The following is a 17,882-nucleotide window of genomic DNA, read 5'->3' as shown; positions in this document are numbered from 1 at the left end:
GCTGCTCCTGTAAAAAATTTGGCTTTCTTCGTTGCAAGACACTTGTGATGCAAGCCCCGGGCTCTCGGTGTGATGACATCTCGTCTGCTGCTGTAACTGAGCCGGGGCTCGGGCGAGCTGCCTGCGAGGGAGGGGGGTCAAGGGAGGACCCCCACTCGTCCTGCCTTGGGGACACCCACCCGAGCACTGGGACCTGCTGCGGCGTCCCCGGCCCCGGGGGGGAATTGGGGTGTAAATCCTGAATCTGTGGGGTTTGAGCCCCGAGCAGTGTGGGGGGAGTTGGAGCATCTCTGTGGGGAAGAGCAGCCTCTGTTCATGTTTCTGCTTTTACGTTTCTGCCCCATCCAAATTCCTGGGAAAAAGCAGTTCCATGGGATCGCGGAGTGGTTTGGGTTGGAAGGGAGCTTAAAACTCATCTGGTCCCATTCCTCCCAGCCCAGGGCGCTCCAAACCCCGTCCGACCTGGCCTGGGACACTTCCCAGGATGGGGCAGCCACAGCTTCTCTGGGACACCCCTTGGCTGGGGGTCAGGGCTGGGAAAAGACCTCTTGGTCCTTATATTTACACCACCATCCTCAGGCATCCCAAAATAATCAGGGCTGGAGCGGGGGGGCTGTTATGGGGTGCTGGGAGGGCCAAGCTCGGTTTGGGAAGGGGATGGAGCAGGAGGAGGCTCCACGGGGGGACACCCCTCGTGTTTGTCCTCTCCCTGCTTCCCACCAGCCTCTCCAGCGCCTTTCCACCCCCGCGGGGAAGGAGCTCCGGGTCTCCTGGGGGGGAGCAGGGCTGCTGGAGCGCTGCTGGAACTCCGTGAGGAGCAGCACGTGCTGCCCCAGCCCGGCCATCCCTTCCCGGTTTTTTTCCCCACATCCCTTCCCAGCTCGGCTGGAGCGGGGCCGCCTCGCGCTTTCCCGCCCCCAAAATACGTTAAAAAAAGGAAAAAAAAATAAAAAAAAAAAAAGAAAGAAAAAAGTTTTCCCCTCGGCGGAGCCCGAGCCGGGGCAGGGAGCGGGGCGAGCGCTGGCTCCCGAGGTGGTTTGGGTTTTTGGGTTTTTTGGGAGGCGCTGCACAAACAGCCCCCGGCGCTTGCACGCGCCCCAGGTAGGGCGGCTCAGCCCCCTCCCCGAGCATCCCACGGGAGCCCGGATCCGGAGGACTTTTATGGAAGAAAGGGAAGTCCGTGGCACCGCCGGAGCGGCTCTTGGCAGGCGAGAGCGGCAGCAGCGCTGCCGTTAACCCCTCGTCCTCCTCCTGCTGCTGCCGTTGCATTTCTGGGGGGGATCAGCAGCTCCTCTGCGGCTCTGCCAAGAACCTGCGGGCCGTGGGATGCTCAGCAGCCGAAAAGCTGCGAATGAAGGCGCGTTTGGCTCATCTTCGTTATCCAAAGGCGCGCAAAGCGCTCCCGAGCATCCCATCCTGCCCGAGCGGCCGCTCCCCGAGCGCATCCCAGGCGGGAGGGAAAAGCCAGGAGAGCTTGTGCTGCCCGGAGAGTTTCCGCCTGGCGTTCCTCCCGTCCCAAGGGCAGCTCTGGACTCTCCCTCCGAGCGCTGCCAATTCCAGCCGTCAGGAAGCGGCGTGGGGGGGTTTTGGGGGGAGCGGCGAGGCCGAGCCCGCCCGGATGCGCTGGCGGGGGCCGGGCAGCGCCGTCCCCTCCCGGCCGGGGCTGTCGTCACCGGGGGCGAAAGGGAGAAATTTGAATTTTTTTGGCCAGCGGAAGTGAAAAGCAAAAAAAAAAAAAAAAAAAAAAAAAAAAAAAAGAAAACAACACAAAAACACCCCAAAAAACCGTCAGAGGAATAAATGAGCCCCCCCCCCAAGCCCAAGCTCCCGCTCCCATCAGATTAGGGAAGCAGAAATAGCCAAATTGGCCCAGAGCGGGAGCAGGACTGGCACGCGCGGGCTTTGATCCGCCCCCGCGCCCGGGAAGGTGCCCGGGACGGGGATCAGACACCCCAGGGAGGAGGAATGTGCAGGGGAGGGCTTTGCGGTGTGTGAGAGCACCCCCGGACCCCCGGCAGCCCCCCCGGCCGGCTGTGGGGTGGGATTTGGTGTCCGTGTGGGATCTGGGGAGGGATGGGCTCAGCGTCCGACCCCAAACCCCAGCGAGATCTGTTGGTGGTCACGGCTGGGTGCAAGCCCCAGAATCGCCCCAGCACGGCCAGAAAGTGCAGGGAGGGGATTCTTCCCCCTCTGCCCCGCTCTGGGGACCCCCCACCTGCAGCTCAGGGTCCCCAACATCACAAGGACACAGAGCAGCTGGGATGGGCCCAGAGGAGAACACGGAGCTGCTCGGGGCTGGAGCCCCTCTGCTCTGCAGCCAGGCCCGGGAATGTTCCCCTGGAGAGGAGACGGCTCCAGGGAGAGCTCAGAGCCCCTTCCAGGGCCTTAAAGGGAGCCAGGAGAGCTGGAGAGGGGCTGGGGACAAGGGATGGAGGGACAGGACACAGGGAATGGCTCCCACTGCCCGAGGGCAGGGATGGATGGGATTTGGGAATTGGGAATTCCTGGCTGGGAGGGTGGGGAGGGGCTGCGTTGGAATTCCCAGAGCAGCTGGGGCTGCCCCTGGATCCCTGAAGTGCCCGAGGCCAGGCTGGAGCCCCCTGGGACACTGGGAGGTGTCTCTAGGCATGGCAGGGGGTGGCACTGGGTGGGTTTAAATCCCTTCCCACCAAACCATTCTGGGATTCCAGCCTGGCTGTGCCTGGCAGAGGGATGTGTGGCTCAGAGGTGAGGCCCTCGTGCCCCACGGCCGTGGTTATTGCTGGTGACCACAGCCTGGCTGGTGGCAGCACCGGGAATGTTCCCAGCCACCCCAGGAAACCATCCCGGTCCCCAAAGGTGACACAGCAGCAGAGCCTCCCCGGGGCTGCATCCCAAGGGAAGGTTCCGGTGCAGGCTCCGCTCTCATCCGCACAGAATTCGGGCTACGGGCCTTTAAATGACTGAATTAGGCAAAATTTGGTGTTTCTCCAAGAATCCTCCGGAAATCTGCTGCTGGAAAAGCAAACTCATCTTAAAGCCACACGCACGCAGGGCGAGCGAGTTTTCCACTCTCAAGGAATGGGGTGGAAAAGACCTTCCCAGTCCTACCCTGCCCTTCTTTCTGGCCAGGTCAGGCTTGTTCCTCCTGCTGCAATCTCAGGGGCTTTGTGGGGACCTCGCGCAGCTCGCCTTTCTTGGGAGCTCTTGTGGCATTTTGGGGGTGTCCCATCAGAGCTGGGGGTGACGGGGGAGCACCGAGGGAGCCCAAATCCACGGGGTGGATGAAGGGAGGTCCTGGTGGAGCTCCTGGGAAGGACGGGGCTGGTGACAAAGCCCAGGGCACCAAGTGCAGGCGTGGTCACACCCGGGTGTCACAAGTGGCCTTTGAGCAGTGCCACCATCACAGCGAGGGGCACAAAGTGCCCTTCTCTTTGTGCCTGAGCCATCCTCATCCCCTCCTCCTCCTCCTCCTCCTCCTCCTCCAGATCCAGCACCAATTCCCACGCCAGCAGAGCAGAGTGCCACTGAGGAGGTGGAGGATGCTCCAGGGGGCTCCTGGCCGGATCCTGAGCCGGACAAATCCCACCCCAGCCCTCCCCTGGCCGGGCCAGCCCCGGGCCAGCGGGTCAGGGTGATTCATCCAGCAGCCAGCTCCGCCGGGAGCTCGCCCGGAATTGCGACACCGTGGGGCTGTTAAAGGCAGCCAGCGCCGAGCCCGGCATGCAGGCAGCTTCCTAACACACCCCTGGGGTTGCTATCAACAGCCCTGTTGTTCTTAGCAATCGCATCCCTCGTTTATCATCCCGGATTTACAGCAGCGGGAGCCGGGGTGTGACCGTGCGGGACGCCAGGAGGGGCTTTGGGGTGCAGCCACCCCCCAATCCCCCGGGGTCCAGAGCCTGGCAAGCAGGGAGTGCACAACCCTCTCCACAACCTGGTGCCACCATCATTTGTTCAACCATCGTTTCGTTCAACTTCCCTTCTATTCCACCATCATTTGTTCAACCATCGTTTCATTCAACTTCCCCTCTATTCCACCATCATTTGTTCAACCATCATTTCATTCAACTTCCCCTCTATTCCACCATCATTTTATTCGGCCGTCGTTTGTTCAACCTTCATTTTATTCAACTTTGATTTTGTTCAGCCTCCATCTCCCTCAACTTTCTCTCTTCAGAAGCCCCTGGTTCTTCCCTGCATGGGAGCAGAGGAGGGGGCAGCAGGGAAACTCCTGCATGAGGTTTCTTGGCAAAGCCAGCGGCCTCGACTCCCAGATCCAGCGTTCCAACCACGCCAGGAGTGTCCTGGCACAGCCACGTCTCCCGTGCCCTCCCACAGCAGCTCTGCTGCACTTTGGGAAGGCAGCCCAGCATCCTGCATCCCATTCTCACCCCCGGCTGCCTCCACAATCCTGCAGGTGTTTTATAAAAAATAACAAAACAACGACATCCCTCTCCTTTTCCAACACAAATGTTTTGTCTGAGGTTTCAAAACCCTCCCGGTGTCATCACAGCCTCCGCCCCGCTCAGACCCCTCACCTAGAGCCTGCAGGAGAGGTGCAGATGGGCCCAGCAGCCGTGCCAGCTGCGCCTGAGCCGGGCAGGATCTGTCTGCGGCTGGAAATGCACCCGGCAGAGCCTCCCTCGGTGCACAGGGAGATGCTGGCGCTGGGAATGCCATCCTGGGGCTGCCAGCAGGGAGGCAGGAGCCTGGGAAGGCCCCTGACAGGGATGGTTCGGGTTATGGAGCGCAGGGTTTTACTTCTAGATGAAGAAAACCTTGCAAAAGCCAGGCACAGAGGTGATTTATGTTTATTTTGCTCAGTTAATAACCCGTGGCACGTCCTCCCCTGCGGCGTTAGGGTGGATCAGACAAAGCTGCATTTAAATTACAACCGTGCCCGATATTTATTTTTTAATATATTTTTATGGTCGCCTTCCCCACGTATCATGAGCTAGAAAAACGTGCCAAGGGCTGCCTAAGGATCCTAAAGGCTGTAGGGGTAAATCCTTGGAGTTCAGACCCTGGAAAAGTGGGAGAGGCTCTTCAGATCCGTGCTGGAGAGGTGACATTCCTGGGCCTGCTCCAGCCTGAGCCTCCCAAGGGCGACAGTGGGACCCCTCCTGCTCCCTGGGGACCCTCAGCAAATTTTCTCAGGAGCTGTGATGAGCCCCAGAGGATTTTTGGGGGTGAGGGTGTGCAGTGAGTGTCGGTCAGTGCCGGCTGGGACGGGGTGTCCTGACATGATTTTGGGGTTAAGATCACCCTGTGCTGGTGCTTGTGGTTGTGTCAGCCCTCAGACAAATCCAACCCGCCCAGGTTTAGCTTTCCTGGGGTTCTTATTCTGCCCTGCAAAGAAGTTCCCTGCAGAAGGAGAAGTGCCTTCTCCACTCTTTTTCTGCCCGGATGTGGCTCAGACCACGTTGGTTTGTCAATTTTTCAGGTGCAGACTGAGAGGGAACAAGTCAAATATCACTTGGAATGGTGAAATTCCATGAACATAAAATGTAATGAATGAAAACAATGGGCTCTGGGTGAGGGGCTTGGCAGCTGGAGATGGGTGATTCCATGCATCCCACCCTCCTTGGGGACCACAGGGCTGGGCTGGACATCCCTGGAGCCTGTGAGAGGAGCAGGAGGTCTGGAGAGAGGATTGACTCCTGTTCCTTACAGAGCAAACAGCTGGGCACTGAGGATCCAGGTGGGAAGTTTGGATGGAGCTGTGGGGTGCAGGGAAATTCTGGGAATCATTCCTGCCTCAGGCCCAGGGTGGCCTGGCCACGTCTGCAGCCGTGCCTGGAGAGCGAGACCGGCTCGGAGCACAAAGCCAGGGCCCTGAGTCATCCCAGGATCCAGGAACTGGGGCTGCGGGGAAGCACCAGAGCAGGAGGCTCGGGAGAGGGTTTGGGGCTGGGAAAGCTGGGCTGGCTCCAGCAGGAAGGGGAGGTTTCTCTGGAACTGGGGTGTGATGGGATCCAACCTCTCTGGGGTCTCGTCCCAGCCCCGGGAATGCTGTCGAAACACTTTTGGAGTAACAGAGCAGCCAGGAGGGGCCATTCCCGACGAAACCTTTCCCATCCTGGCTGGAAGGTGGCTCTCCCACCCTGGTTCTTGCACGAAAACCATTTCTGTGTTTCTCTGTATTTTTTTCCTCTTTCTCCCAGTTTCTCTCCCGACGGAGAGCCCACGACAATCCAGCGGCACGGCAGGGCTGGCATAATGGGATGTGACATTTCTCATCACAAAAGGACTCGCAGGGTCGGGGCTGACAGGCTCCTTCAGGCACCAAAGCCCGGCTTGACGCTGACGGGAAAAGCAAGGCTGGGCTCGGAGCGAGAGGGTCGGGGCGGCGTGGGTGAGCCGGAGCCCTTTGGGAGCATCCCATGCCCCAGATCCAGCAGCAGGGTCCCCCTGGAAGCGAGCTGCTGCTCACACAGGCGGCTGAGCTGGGAAATGCCGGAGTTTGGGAGCGCTGGGAGCTGGCCGGGCCCTGCCCTGCTCTCTCCTGGCCTCCCTGAGTGCGGGGATAATGGGAGGAGAGTTCCTCTTGGATCGGCTCCTCGCTCACATGCTTTGTGTTGGAAAGCAGGACGAGCCTGGATGTTTCTGGGAGCTGGGGGAGGAGTGGTCCTCCCCTCATCTGCTGGCTTTGGTGGGGAGGAGGAAACCCCAAAACCTTCACCTTCCTCTGCAAGGACACGGTGGAACAGCTCCAGATCCACCTGCAATTAGCATCTCATCCTTTTATTCCCCGTTCTAGCCTCGCAGGGAAGCTGGGTTGCCATCCCAGCGGCTCTACCTTTCCCGGGATGCTCCTCTGCGCTCGCTGAGCCAATTCCTCCATCCTGACCTCATTCCAAAGATCACAGGAACTGAGGAGAACAAATCTGGGCTCCCGCTGGGCCGGCTTTGAAGCCGCTCAGCCCCGTCGAACTCCTGCTCGTGAGGAGCAGTGCGGGAGGAACCCCGGGTGTTTGGGATCAGCTTCCCCCTGGGATAATTGTCGGTTCATCCCATCCCATGGGATGCAGCCCCCGCACCTGGCTGAGCCCCCCGGTGTCCCCAGGTCCCCGGGGCCGGCTCGGGACGCGCTCCCGGCGAGGCAGGAGCAGCCCAGCCCTGCTCGGCTGCACTTCCCCGGGTCCCATCCGTCATCTGTTTGTCCTGGTCCCCTGCCAGCGATTGTGCCGATTCCCACACCCACTTTCCATAAACCCTCCGTCCTCGCCCGGGCGAATCGCTGGCGAGAGCTCGCCACCCATCCCTTTCCCCTCCTCTCCGATGGGATCAGACACGTTCTGGAGAGGGGGAAGAAAGGGAAGGGGGTGAAAGGAAAACAAAAAGATCAAGAGGAAAACACAAGGTGACTCACTGCCTTTAATTTATTTGTGTTTATTTATTTATTCCCCCCTCCCTCGGCTGCGACGTGCAGGCAGCAGCGAGGGCTGCCCGTGAGCTCCCAGGGAGCGTCGCTCGGTGCCCGGGGCACCAGAAATGACAGGGATAAAATTCCCCACTCCTTTGGCCGAGGAAAAGACCGCGGAGAGCAGCTCCCGGCGCTCGAGCTGTGTGGCACAGATTTTTCAGCCTTCCCCGGTCTCCGCACGAGCATCCCGTGCCCCGCCAGCTCTCGACACCGCCCGCCACAGACCGGAGGGTGGGAATATCTAATTCCACCTCCTACACCGTGTCCTCGGCAGGGGAAAGAGAGAAAGAGGAGATAAAAGGCTGGGAAGCTCAAATGGTGTCATTAGGAACTATTAATGCTCTCATAAAAGGGCATTAATAAACGCGGCGGCTCATCAGTGTCCATTAGCTCGGCTCGTGGCAGGGATCTTTGGGAGCTGCCGGAGTGTGATGCTCCCCTCGCCCTCACCGGCGTGTCAGCGGAGGGGGAAAGGGCTGGAGGGGGGGTTGTTCCTCCGACAAACCATTCCCTGAGCAAAAAACGAGGAGAAACTGTCACAGGGCGTCACACCCCACCTCTCCAATCCCCCCCGTATCTCCGCAGCCGTGCCCAGAGCTTGCTCCTTGCTCTCGGGATGGCTGTTTACTATTAAAGAAAAAAAAAGAAAAAAAAATAGGCAGGCAGGGTTTGGAGCGCTCATCCCGACTTTCTCCCTCCCGCCCTCTTCCTGTTCTTGCCTCTTAAAAAGGAGTTTTATTCTTTGACTCTCCCATGCCCGGGGCTAGCGAGGAACCCGCAGCACCTCGGGCCGAGCAGGCAGCCCACATCAGCGGGCAGGGAGGCGGGGAGGAGGCCCGGCCCGGCCCGATAAGCCCCTGGCAAAGCCAGGAATAGCAGCGCGGTCCCCGCACGGGAGCGTTCCTGCCGGGAGCGGAGAGAAACCCGCAGCCCGTGCCTTTGAAGAGCTGCGGCTGGCAGCCGGCCCGGCCACGGCGAGCTCGGGACGGGCTCGGGACGGGCTCGGGATGCGCCGGCAGCTTCCCCCCGCCGGGCAGAGACACATCTGGGCGAGCAGGCACAGCTGGAGGGCTCGGGCACGTGTGCACATCTGGGCGGAGGAGGGGCGAGCCCGTGTGGGTGGGCTGGCGGGGCACATCTGGATGGGCGCTGCCGAGCATCTGCGCGGAGCCGGTGTGCGCAGCTGGATAGCGCGGGTTTGCACATCTGGATGGCGCGGGTTTGCACATCTGGATAGCACGGATTTGCGCATTTGGATGGCGCAGGTTTGCGCATCTGGATAGCGCGGGTTTGCACATCTGGATAGCGCGGCTTTGCACATCTGGATAGCGCGGGTTTGCACATCTGGATAACGCGGGTTTGCGCATCTGGGCAGGGCCACAGCAGCCCCACGGCCCCGTGTGTCCCCTCCACACCCCCCTGGTGTTCCCTCCTCACATCCTGCGCTGCGCCTCCCCCTCCCGCTGCGATCCCAGGCCCCCGGCCCTGCCCGGGCCCTCCCTCGTCGCCTCCCTGTCACCGGGACATTGCAGCTACAGCTGCCAAGGTGGCGAGCCGGGGTCGGGGAGCCGAAATCCGAGGCTCTGAGGGAGCTCCTGGCTCCGCGGTGACCTTTGGTGTGCCAGGGGCGGCTGGCAGGAGGCTGTCACCGGCCGTGAGTCAGTGCACAGCAGTTTCCTGCGGAGGGAGAGGGAAGCTTTGAGGGCGGGGAGCCGAGGCACCAAACCCCGCTCCCCACGTGCACTTTTGCTGGGAGTTATCTGAGGCATCTTTTTTTTGGGATAATAACTCCCAGGGCAGGTTAGGACGGAGGAGGCCTGGCAGAGGAGCGTGTGTGGGCAGGACTGGAATAACGGGTGCTGTAGGAGAGGATTTACGAGCGCTGGGAGGTTGGGAATGGCCGGGAATAGCACAGCAGGTCAGGGGTGAGGTGGGATGTGCAGGGCCAGGATGTGGATGCAGCTCCCGGTGTTGTCCCTTTGTCTCCCACACAGTCCCCACAGGACGCTCGGTGTCCCAGGAAAGGCTCCCTGCTCCCGGGAAGCATCCCAGGATGGGGATGGAGAGCCGAGCCTCCAGTGGGACAAGCTCTGTGAGCAGGAGGTCGTTGAGAGCAAAGCCAAAGCTTTGCTGTGGGAATGCTGCTGGAAATCATCCCAATCCCACCTGGAATGGGCCAGCTCTCCCAGATGCCGGGGTGCCGAGCAGCACCCAGGCTTTTCACAGAATTACTGTGGCTTTCCCGGGTGCCACAGCCTGGATCCCTGGCCTGGATCTCCAGACTGTGAACAGTCTCTGTGTGCAGGGGACAGAAGTGTCACCTGTGTCAGGGCATCGTGGCTCGAGCCCCTAAATCCCAACGAGCCAAAGAAAAGCCCTGGCACGCTCCCTCCCACCCACCTGAAGAGAATTCTCTTTACAAGGAAATGATGAATGATCTTCACCAGGCCAACACACAAAATGCTGGGAAATGGATCCCCGGGGGAGGTGGGCACAGCTGTGGGGACAGGAGGGGTCCCTGCCCCCGTGTGATTCTCCCGAGGATGCCAGTTTCACCAAACTCCCTCTTTTTGTCCTTCCAGGGCTCAGATCTGAGGGTTGGGAAGATCAAAGGGAAGGTCCTGACAGGTGAGTGCAGACCCCAAGTGAGGGGATGGGGTCTCAGCCAGCTGGGACAAGGGGGTGGCAGTGCTGGCAGGGTGGGCACACCAGGACACGAGCGAGGGACACAAGGGGGGACACAAGGAGCTCCCTAGGGCACGGCTGGGCACTGTCTGAAATAGGAGCCACTTTTTTCTCTTATTTTTTCTAGAGGCAAAAGTGGTTTAAAAACTCCCCAGCAGCTGGAAAGGCTCCAAACCAGTGTAAAAAGAGGGGGGAGGGATAAAACCCAAAAGAAAAACACAAGATAAAAGTGGGTGAATCCCAACAACTCCTGTGATGTTGCAGGAACAAAGACTTTCGGTTCCAAATGGGGCCAGACGTGGCTCGGGGAGGTCACACCCCAGGGGAGAGGGGCTGGGGGCTCACCTGGCTGCAGGTGACTGGGTCCTGGTGGAGCTTCAGCCCCTTGTCCCTTGGCGTCACCTCCTCCTGTCCCGGGTGGGGTGGCTGTGCTGTGCATCCCACGGGTGTCCCTTTGCCAGGGACAACCTCTGTCCTCAGCAGCCGGACATGCCCTGAGCCAGCTGCAGCCACACATCTGGGCAGCTGTGCCCTGCTCACCCCCAGCCCGGAGCACAGCGTGGACCCCAAAACCCCCTGGGGCAGCCCAAGGGGTGCAGGCCGTGCCCTGGTGGGGGCTGGGGGGGTCTCAGCTTTGTCCCCCTGCCCAGGGGAGGCTGCAGCCGGCAGGGAGGGTGCAGGCATGGGAAGGGGGATGGATGTGGTGAGGAGGGGTCGGGGTGGAACACCTGAGCTGATCCGTCTGAGGGGTCCCAGCGCAGGGAGCTGCGTGGAAGAGCTGCTCCCAGCCGGGAGGAGGGTGGTGGATAGCTGGTTCTGGTGGGAGTCTCAGCTCAGAGGGACGCTCACCCTTCTCTCCTGCGTCCCAGATTACAGCCGGCCCAAACCCTCGCGCTACAGCGGCTACCACCGCTACCAGTTCCGCCTGTACCGGCAGCCGCAGCACCAGACCATCTCCCTGAGCTCCGAGGAGCAGCAATCGCTGGGTAAGGACCCGCCGTGCCCTCGCTCCCCGCCCCGAGGGACTGTTCCAGGGCTGCGGGCAATGCCGCAGGCTGGGGATGCCCGCTCGGTGCAGAGGGATCCTCACAGGGGACGTGGGTGAGGTGTTAAATCCTTGCCAGGCAGCGGAAACCCTTGGAAAACGTCTGGTAACGGCCTGGCTAGCGGGATCGGAAGCAGGGAGAGATGTGGGCTGTGAAATGCAGCCCTTGCTGGCACATCCCCCCCAGCCCCAGCCGCGGGAGTTGCATCAGCGGCACCTCGGAGCGGGCGGATAAGGATCAGCCGCGGAGAAGGTTTAGCAAGGATTGCTCAAACCGGGCTGACACAACGCCCGCCAACTCCCAGCTCCTCCCAAAACCTTTCACGGAAGGGATGGAGCGGCCGAGCCCCCCAAAATGCCGAGGGAACCGTTCGTGCTGCTCCATCCCGGGAGCCGGGGATGGGCAGGGATCCGTCCTGCCCGGTGCCAGGCGTGGGCTCCCCCCTGCCCTGCCCGGAGCTCGGGGCTCTGTGCCTCACGTGGCCTCCACAAGGGAAATTTCAAAACTTTCCCAGCTGGGACCACATGAGCAGGGCTCGACGGGCAGGTCAGGTCGGTGTGTCTGGGCTGCGCTGCCTGACTCACCCCGCGCCTGGGCACCCACAGCCCCGGCCCGGCGCGGGGGCTGGCCCCGGGGGGCTCTCGGACAGCCCCTGGCCCTTCCCCGGCACCGAGCCCTGCTGCTATCCCGTGGCCGCGAGTCTCGCTGCGGGTCGTCCCTGCCCTCGGCTTTGTTTTCTGGCTCATTAGCTCCGCTTCTTAACGACACCGCCGATGTCACCCCCCTGCCAGCCCCTCGTTCATGCCGGGAGGAGGGGGCTCCGTGTTGTCCCCACACTCCCACCGCAGCATCCCGGAGCCGGGAAGGGAAGCAGAGACACCCACCATGGAGCTTTTCCCAGATAAATCCTCTTTTTAGCAGGATGTGCGGCTCCAGCCCCCCAGATGTCACCCCCGCGGGAGGTCCCCCAGCACTCGCTGTCCCCCAGGCGGGGGTGGCCGGGCATTCCCCAGCTGCCGCTGTCCCCACCCCATCTGCGTTTCCCAGCCCTTCCCGCACTTCCTGGGAAAGACCCAGCGGATATTTTGGATATTTTTCCGCAGGATCCGGTGCCTCAGCATCGTTTGTCAGGCAGCTGTGGGGGTCTGGCGGGGGCTCGTGTTTAACGAGTCGGTTGAAGGTTATTTTTAACCATTTCACTGCTGCATCACATCCTGGGCCCGGCTGGGGGGTGCTGCTGGATTCAGACGCCGACAGCCCATCATCTTTATTCCCAGGGAATGAGCCCTAAAAGCAGCCAAAGGATGAGATTTTGGCGTCTCAAAGGTTCTAAATGAATCCATCCCCGAGGCAGTGGGACGAGCGCCGATGGATCTGCTGGTGCCTCCAGCTCGGTGGGGCACAGGCAGCGCACGGGGAGGAGGAGCAGACACCTTTGGCAGAAGGTGGGAACAAGGAGGGGGTGACCCCAATCCCAAAGGATCACGAATGAGGAGCCAGCCCGGGCTCTGCCTTGCTCCTCTCCTGCAGCAGAAGCGATGCAGGTTCTCCCGGTGATGCCGCAGGCACAGTTTGCATCCTTGCTCAGAATTTCCCATCCTATTTGGCCTCAAATGAACCCCTTCTTGCTGTTTTCACTCCGTCCTGCGTCTGGTGACAGCGACATCTGTGTCTCACCGAGGCTGGGGACACCCATCATCACCAGCCCTGGACAGGGACGTGTCCTGGCCGGGCACGGGGAGTGGCGCTGGCCCATCCCAGCCTCGGGATGTGTCCAGCCTCCGGTGCTGCATCCCCGTGCTGGGCATGGCTCCCTCTGGCAGCTCGTCCCCCGGCAGAGCTGAACCCCACCAGAGCGTTTCTGTTCAGCTCCCAGAAAAATTCCCTCCTGGCGTTGGATCTGTTCAGGCGGCCAGGCCAGACGAGGTCCCAGGCCAAGCGCGGCCGAGCCCGGGGAGGTGACAGTGCCAGGCGGGATGGCAGGAGCTCGGCCGGAGCCTCCAGAAGAGGGCACTAAAGCAGGACCTGCCCGCGACGCCTGTCCCTGCTCCTGGAAAAGATCCCTGGGAATTCAAAACGCGAGGGGCAACGGCGAGCGTGGAAAACAAATCCCTGTTCCTTCTCCCTCCTTGCCTGGCTGCGCAGCGCCAGCAGCTCAGAGGCAGCGGGGACATTTCCAGCCTGCCGTGGGGCTGTCCCGGTTGGGATGGCGCTGAGGGGCACAGGTCGGGTGCAGGAGGGGCTGCAGGACCTGGACACGTCCTCCTGTCACTCGTGACAATGCGGAAATCAGCTCTTTACGGCCGAGGTGTTTCTCCAGGGCGGCTCTCGAGCAAAAATCTTGTTTCACCCGGGAAAAAAACCACCCTGGTCCTTCCCCGTGAGCGTTTCTGATCAATCCCAGCACCAGCCGTTCCATGTGACCTCGGGCAAATAACTCAGAGCCTCGGTTTGTCCTCTGGGGTCTGATTCACTTCACTTTTTGGCCTTGCCACTAAATTGTCACTGAGCACCGGCTCCGTCCCCGCTCGGTACCGAAGGTGGGGACGTTTGGGGTGTCCCCACGGCTCTTCCTGCCACTCACCCCACTTCCCTCGCAGCCAGGAGTGTTACAAGCCGTGGCTGTGTTTTGGGGAGATGCAAGATAATAATTTGTGGTCTGCGAAATGTCACAGCCGCCGTCGCATCCCGAGGCGGCGGCGCCCACCACAGGCTCTCGATCCACGGAAAATCCCTCAGCTGGGGGAATTCAGGCACCCACCAGACCCGGGCTGCGGTGCTGGGCAATTACAGTTCCCCCGCAGCTTTCATCGAGGGGGATCTTTAATTAGCACAAAATCTTGAGGCTTAATTGCACCTGAATTCATCCCCCTGCTTCCACCTTTTCCCATCAGCTGAGGCGAGCAGGGAAGGTGCTCCCGCATTCCCAAAGCCCCTCCTGCCCTGGAAAGATGTTTTACAACCGGGAATGGATTTTTTACCTCCCAGAAATTTTGCCTCCGGGAAGCAACAAGTCTTTTGGGGAGCAGGGATGGGGATGAGCCCGGCCAGCCCGTGGCTCCATCCAGCTCCAGCTCCGGATCGGGGCCGCGGCGTTGACTCATGAGCCGACCTCGTGCGCCTCCGATCCGATCCACCCAGCTGGAAAATCGGGTTGGACTGGGCCCCGGCGGGGAGGGAAAGGCTGCGGCCGGGACGGGAGGCGGCAAAGGGCTGCGGGGAGAGCGCGGTGCCGGCCCGAGTCCCCGGGTGTCACTTAATGGTGACCAAAGCAGCTGCCGGCCTCCCGCCCACCTCCGCTGGGACATCATTAATCTTGGCAGAGGAGCATCAGGGCTCCCATCAGGAGAGCGCTGCCGCTGATGAGGCTGATAAATTACAGCCGGGGGGCCGGGGGAGGAGGGGACCGGCCTTTGGGGGGTGGGCAGGACACAACGGCAGCGCTGGGAAACCTGTGGGATCAGAGGGATGCCGAGCTCCCCGAGCCCAGCGGTTGCCTCGTGCCTCAGTTTCCCCATCGGGTGCTCCGGGCTCAGGCGGCCGCGCACGTGTGGGTGTCAGCGGGCACTCCTCTTCCTCCGGCGGGTGTGCAGATAAGAGCCAAGTGGGATGATTTAATCCTTTGGGAAATGAGCTTGAAAACGGACCAAGCCGCGGATGAAACGCCGTATTGTTGTGGCGGGGAGAGGGGACGGTGACACCGCGACCTCGGCTCCCCGGCCGGCCCCCTGCTCCTTTCCCGGCTCCGTGGTCCCGGTGACTCACAGTCCCCAGCCTCGGGAGCCGGCTGGGGTGATTTGGGATGGCCGGCGCAGGGAGTGGGTCGCGCCGGGATGGGGCACCCGCTTTGGGGATGCGCCCGAGGGGCTGGATTTGCTGTAGGGGGTCCCGGCGCCCCAAATCTGGCACCCCCTGTGCATCCCCCCTTGGCCACACCCGCGGCTGCCCCGGGCTTTCCGTGGCCCGACGGGCCGGGCACAGCCGGTGCCAGGGCAGGTAGGAAAGTAGGTCAGGAAAAACCCCGGCCCCACGAGCGGGGCGAGGGCCGGGGCCGGCGCCTGCAGCCCCCCGAGGCTCTGCCTCCCCCGGCTCCTTTCATCCGCGCCTCTCCGGAGGCTCCGCGAACATCAGTGGCAGCTCCGGCCCCCCTGGGAGTCGGGGGTGCCGCGGCTCGCTCTCACCCCGGCCCCGCGCGGCACCGGCGGCTCTCCCGTGGGCTTTTCCCGGCGCTTTGAAAGGCTCCGGATGAAAGGCACCCACCCGGCACAGCGGGAGCGGCCCCCCCGAGGCTCCTTCCCCTGGTGCCGCCTTCACCGGGACCCCCGGCACGGAGGGGGCTGGGCTGAGCCCCCCGAGTGGGGAGCCGCTCCTGCTGCCGAGGTGGAATTGGGGGCTCGTGGCTCTGTGTCCCGGCTGGCGGTGACCCCAGTGCGGGACACTGGGACTGTCCTCGCTCTCGGCTTGGTTTGTGTCCTCGGAGGGTGGCAGGGGACACCTGGGAGCCTGCAGCGGCAGCCTGGTGCCTTCCAGCATCTCATCCCAGCCGGAATGTGGGATGCGGGTGCTTCCTGAGCAGCCTGTGAGCTCCTTCCCTGGCCCTGGAGCGCCCTAGCCGCGGCCTCCCGCAGCTCCGGGGTGCGGTGCCGTCACCTCGAGAATCTCCAGAGCTTTTTTTGGAGCTCTGAGCCCGAGGTGGGGAGCAGGTGGGAGCTGCAGCAGCTCCCCCGGCCTTCGCCACCCCACCGAGGTGATGCGGCAGCTCAGGTTTTGCTCAGCACTTTTGCAAGAGCAAAGGGGCCGCTGTGCTCCGGTCGGGGCTGAGATGTGGCAGCAGATAAAGGCTGCCAGGCCGCCGCGTGACATTCAAGAGCAGCCAGGAAGAGGAGAGGACAGGTTTGAGATAAACAACGGGCTCCTTTCCCCGGTGGCCCGCAAGGAGGGGCAGCGTGAGCTGTTTGGGCGCCAGGGAAAGCCCCCCCCCGGTCGGGACAGGATGCTCCCACAGCCGCCAGCCAGACACAGGCTCGGTGCCCGACCCTGGCAGGGCACAGGGGGATTTCTGCCCCACAGGGGCCGGGTATGAGGGAATCCCTCCTGCCTGTCGACCTGGAGAGAGTTTCCCTGCTGCCTACGAGGGAAAAACCACAGAAGATCCGGCAGAAGCTGCCCCCAGAGCTCCGGGATCCCGGGGCCAGGGCAGGCAGCGGGGGAGGAGGGTGAGGAATGAGGAACCCCCTCGGCTGCAGCAGCCTGTGGAGCAGCAGCTCAGTGAATGCCACCGAGGGGGACGGGGGTGTGACATGCCCAGGGGGATTTCCAGCCGGGCCACCCCGGGGTGGGCTCGTAGGAAGCCGTAGGAAGATCTGCTGCAAAGGTCAGGGGGCACGAGAGGAGCCTCGGTACCCCCAGGACGCTCAGAGCTGGGGTCCCTGTGACTCCTCGCTGTCCCTGGGGCCTCCTGGGGTGTGCAGGATGTGGTTTGGGGCAGAGCAGCAGCTGCACAGGGCTGCTCCCCTCTCCAGCCCTCCTCCAGCCCTGCTCACCCCCTTTTCCTCTCTCCCCAGGCACCTGGGACTTGAAGGACTTCGTGGAGGATTTTCATCTGGGCCACCCTGTGGCCTCGACCCAGTTCCTCACCAAAAACTACAAGGATTAACCCCGACCGTCCCTTCCTTGCCCTGCTCATCCCCACACCACAGAGCCGCCTCTGCCTGGAGCAGAGGGGACCCCAGGAGCCAGTGAGGATGAACCCACCCTGCTCCCAGCCCCAGCCCCTTCCCTCCCAAAGCCAAGTTCTCTTTCCCTCCGGGGAACATGCCAGGAGGCGCCCCAGCTCGCCTGGCTATCCCCGATATTCTGGCACCTTCCCTTCTCCCCCTTCACCCCATTTCTGACTTGACCCCCTGCATGTCCCCCTGGCACTTTGGGGACTTGATGCCTGCAGCTTCCTGAATAAAATTCGGATGGAGCACGCGGGGCTCTGTGGTGGCAGCGAGCGCGGGGCAGGGGCAGTGCCGGGTGAGTCTGGCCTTTCGGGATCTGCGTGGGATGAGCAGACCCCCGTGGGCAATGGGAGCAGGGGGTGGCCAGCCAGACCCTCGTCACCCAGGAGGGGACAGGGACGGTGATGCCTGTCCGGGGGTCCCTTGGTGGCACCGCCTGGGAACCGGGCACTGCCCCGGCCCTGCCCTGCCTTTGCTCTCAGCCCGTTTCTCTTGGAAAGCAAAACCAAAATTAAAGGCATAAATCAGCAGAGCTCTGCCTACTGGCCACTTAGCCGGACCTCCCCTTTAATTAGCTCCTTAATTAGGCTTTCATCTAAGACTCAGTTTTCTCCGAGGCTCAGATTCACCCGCCTGCAGCTCCTCCTTGGAGCACACCCCGGTGTCTGCGCCGTGACAAAGCCACCTCTGTCCTGCCCATGGCCAGGAATAATTTTCCCCTTGGAACAAACCATGGAGAGCAGGAGCCCAGGACATTCCGCAGGCAGGGGAAACTGAGGCACGAGGGAATGACTCGCTCAGGGCTGGGCAGGGAGGCCTGGGATCCTTCAGAGGAGTTGTGATGCTCTGGTTGCTGCCTCTCAGCTCTGCATCAGTGCCTGGGCCTGGAGCAGAGCAACCTGATCCCAAAAAACATCTCTGTGCCATCCTGCTGGTCACCTTCCCTGGGCCCCTGGCTGTGACAGCAGATTTCAGTCCTGCCTGGGGGCTTGAACGTGGATTTCAGTCCTGGGATGTTAA

At 62.0% G+C, this 17,882-nt stretch overlaps 1 long non-coding RNA gene across 1 annotated transcript; it reads left to right on the top strand.

Annotated features, from left to right (window-relative positions):
* The first annotated feature begins 9,996 nt into the window (after positions 1 to 9,996).
* LOC119710969 lies at positions 9,997 to 16,984 on the top strand. Its single transcript, XR_005259642.1, has 3 exons — positions 9,997 to 10,036; positions 10,963 to 11,079; positions 16,704 to 16,984. It is a non-coding gene; the product is annotated as an uncharacterized LOC119710969 (long non-coding RNA).
* The last annotated feature ends 898 nt before the right edge of the window (positions 16,985 to 17,882 follow it).

The sequence above is a fragment of the Motacilla alba genome, chromosome 22 (assembly GCF_015832195.1).
Source record: "Motacilla alba alba isolate MOTALB_02 chromosome 22, Motacilla_alba_V1.0_pri, whole genome shotgun sequence".
NCBI lineage: Eukaryota > Metazoa > Chordata > Aves > Passeriformes > Motacillidae > Motacilla > Motacilla alba.
Note: the sequence above shows the minus strand (reverse complement) of the source record. Positions and strands in the feature narration are given on the sequence as shown.